The sequence below is a fragment of the Dasypus novemcinctus genome, chromosome 19 (genome assembly GCF_030445035.2).
Source record: "Dasypus novemcinctus isolate mDasNov1 chromosome 19, mDasNov1.1.hap2, whole genome shotgun sequence".
NCBI lineage: Eukaryota > Metazoa > Chordata > Mammalia > Cingulata > Dasypodidae > Dasypus > Dasypus novemcinctus.
In genome coordinates, this window is record NC_080691.1 from 74,610,807 (window position 1) to 74,614,902 (window position 4,096).

Sequence of the window (4,096 nt, forward strand, 5' to 3'; positions counted from 1 at the left end):
TAGTGCTGGCTCACCCACAAAACCTTTTGCAAGTTATGTAACATCTTTACTCCATCAGAAGGATAGGTGACAATGCAAGATGGTGTGAGCATACCTAGGGTATTTAGTCTGTCACACCCCGAAACTCAAAGGACAGAATTTGTTGTGATGGAGAGCATACAATTTTAGTCATTACTGGGATGTATAGTGGTGCAGGATCTATTTGTATAGAAACACCTTACATTTTATGCATTAATTATGGATTAACTATCCCCACCCTGTCCTCTGTTCAGCTATGTTATGTATTTTCCATCTATGACTATGAAGATTATAATTATTTCATATCACTTTTTCCACACTTTTTTTTCACTTTTGAATCTACCTTATTACACTCAATATATCTTGGGTGCATACAAGTTGCATGTATCTGAACTTCATTTCTTTTTCAATGCTTGAAAATATTCCATTGTGTATATAAAACATGTTTTATTATGCATTCATTGGTTGATGGGCATGAGTTGCTTCTAACTTTTAATAATGGAAAATGCCACTATGAACATCAGTATGCACATATGTGTTTGAGCTGCTGCTTTTGGTTCTTTTTGGTATGTACTTAGTGTTTGGATTGTCAACTCATATGCTAGGTCAATACTTACTTTTCTTAGGGAGCACCAAAGTGTTTTCTACATTGGATGTCACTACATTTATTGCCACTAACAATGAATGAGTGTTCCTCTCCAAAACTTTTTTATTTTTTAATAACATCTAATGTGTGTGAAAGAATATCTTGTTTTGATTTGCATTTCCCTAATGGCTAATGATGTTGAGCATCTTTTCATGTGTTTTCTATTTCTATGTTTTCATTGGAGAGATATCTGTTCAAGTCTTTTACCCAGTTTTTGAATTGTGGTGGTCTTGTTGTCTTGAAAGATTTCATTATATATACTGGATATTAAATTGAGACACATCTGTTCACAGGATCCAACTATGGCCCTATTATATTTGAGTAAGTATGGTAATGAACTCTCACTTTCATTTCTATTTTCATTATTTGTATCTTCTCTCTTTTCTTTGTCAGTCTAGCCAAATGTTTGATTTTTTTTATCTACAAATAATCAACTTATGGTTTTATGAGTGCTTTACTGTTTTCTTCTATTTCAATTATCTCTGCTCTTTGGCATATCCTTTCTGCTTGCTATTAATTTAGTCTGATAACCTCATTCTTCCATTTTGATGTTACCTCACTGGTTTGAATTTCTTTAATTTTAATAAAAGCAAATAGAATTATAAATTTTTCTCTCTCAACACTGCATTCACTGTATCCCAAAAGTTTTGTTATGGTGCATTTTTCATTTCATTCACCTCAAATAGTTTTCCAATTATGGCCCTGATTTCCTCTTTATCCCATTGGTAGTTTATATTGTTTAATTCCCATATATTTGTGAATTTCCTATTTCTTCCTCTGATATTGATTTCTAGCTTCATTCCATTGTAGTTGGAGAATACAGAGTATATGATTTCAATAATTTTTATTTATTGAGACTTGTTCTGTTAACCAACATATAATGTATCCTAGAGAATAATTCATGTGCACATGAGGAGAATATGTATTTTTTTTGTCAGGTGCTGTGTTCTATATATGTCTGTTCTAGTTGGTTGAGCATATCATTCAAGACCTGTATTTCCTTATTAATCTTCTCACTAGATGTTCTATCCCTTAATGAGAGTGATGTAGTAAATTCTCCTACTATTAATTTAGAGCTGTCAATTTTTCTCTTCAAATATGTCAGTATTTGCTTAATAAATTTTTGGGCTCTTCTGTTAGTTACACCTCCCAATTGGATAGTCCCCTTTCTCAGTATGAAATGATCGTGTTTGTCCCTCATATATGCTTTTGTTTTAAAGACTGTTATACCTAATATTAATATAGGCACTCAGCTCTCTTTTGGCTACAACTTGGATGTACATATTTCCCATTGCTTCACCCTTAACTTGTTTGTATTTTGAATTTATGTTAAGTTTCTTGCAGTCAGCACATAATTGAGTCATGCTTTTAAATCCATTTTGTCTATCTCTACTATTTGACCAAAGAATTTATTGGGTTTACAGTTAAAAGCACTACTTATAATATAGGCCTGTTTGTATTGTACTCTTTTGTTTCACACTCTGTGTGTTAATATTTAAAATGTTAACTCTAGGATTTATGCCCTTGGATTTATTTTATTTCTGGCTTTCTAATCAGCTGGTAAGAAGACAAAGATTTTCTTAATTTTTAGGCCTCCTATCAAGAAGGTCTGCTCAAGGCAAATGCAGTGTGCAGGGTTTTCACTGTCTTTCTCAGCCTCTGTCTTGTTGTGTGCTTTTGTTAGTTGTTTTGGAGTTCCACTGTTAACAGGAGTTTGGTTGTATGCTTTTTACTAGGATACCTCCTATTCAGGAGACCTCCCTCTCCTGAATAACTGAAGCTGGAATATCTTTCTCTGAGACTGTCTTCCTCTATAGTTTTCTACACCACTTTCATTGTCTCATGCTGCTTTTGCCTAGCATGCAAATTCTAGTAGGAATGTCACTGTGGTGATGCATTTCCTTGCTGTTCTTTCCCAGCCAAAACAGGACCAGGAACCAATGAAGGGGTAGCTGACCATCTTCAATGTGTCCTGTGGAGGACAGAAAGGGCAACAAATCTTCATTGACTCCCTAAAGTGGAACTTTCCTAGCCTGCCAAGCAAATGGAGCACTTCAACTTCCTGTACCCCACATCCCAGAATGACTGCATCTTTAAATGACCACGGCCTCTGCTGCTGTCCAGAACAAGTTGAATCATTGGCTGCTATTACCTGTGCCCAGAGCAGAATGAAACGATAACTTCCCTGAGTCAGTATCTAATGATCTAAGTTCAAAAATTCAAAGCTGTGATCAGTGAGCAGCTGTGCCTCTCCTTTTCCTGGGGAATAGGATTTTTATGTCTTTTTCTTTCAGTGGTACCATTGAGGCCTTCTGTGTTACTTTTGGATAGACACCAGTAGGTGTCATTTGGAGATAATTACAAGTGTTTATCATAGTTTATTGGCTTCTTCCTCCTTCCCTGTTTGCCATACAGTATTCTTCTAGTCTGGACTTTCAAAATAGATGTTTCAGACAGTCCTTTCCTGTTTTATACTTGTGTTGGAATGATTTTGTACTGGAGCTCCCGACTCTGCCCTCGTTCTCAATGTCTCAATTTTGTTACCACCTCCGTGTCACTATCTTAAATTCTAATACTTTCCTGAATAATGACTGACCTTATTTTAACCACAAGATAGTCATGGTGGCCTGATTGTAGGTAATCCTGTTCCCAGAATAAGAAGAGATATAAGAAGCCATGAGCCATGTGCATGTATGCCAGGCATTGGAAGGCCCAACCGCATTGGTTTCAGGATGAAACCAGCAAGCTACCCCACCCCCGGAATTCATGGGGAATTCTCAGTGTCCCATTTATTTCCACCCTTCCTTCAAAGGATGTAGACAGTATGCCACAGGTAATCCAACTGTGGTTCACTTCCTCTTCCCAGCATGGTAGAAAAGAAGCAAATCCTCAGTTTAGCCCACAAATCCATAAGTCCCATTTCACTGAAGATGACAATTCAAAAGGCATGAAAGATGAAAATAATTGGCAAATATCACTTGGCTATTCCATAATTCAAAAGGCACTCTGCGGCACAAAACTCAGTGGTGCAAAGTGCTCTATAGTGCATCTTGGGGACACAGGCTCAGTCACAAAAACTTTTTAGTCAATAAACAGTTTAGCACAAATGGTCCAAAGAGCAGGAGAAAATATTCAATCATGGTCAATATTCCAGGGAGGCCATCAGCTCAGTCATGCATTGGTAGATGGCTGCTCTACGTGCCCTACTTCTCATCAGAGAGAAGAGACACTGCTGCTTGAATGTTAAATATTTATATACTCCAGAGGGAAGACGACAATAAGTCATGTTACCTTTGCTCTTGTGCCCTTCAAAATCTGGAATTATATATATTTATGAACATTGAATAACTGGTGTGTTATTCATGATCAACCTCACAGTGCTTTATTACCAGTATGCCTAATTAAATGCCAGGAAAGATAACCACTGTCCAC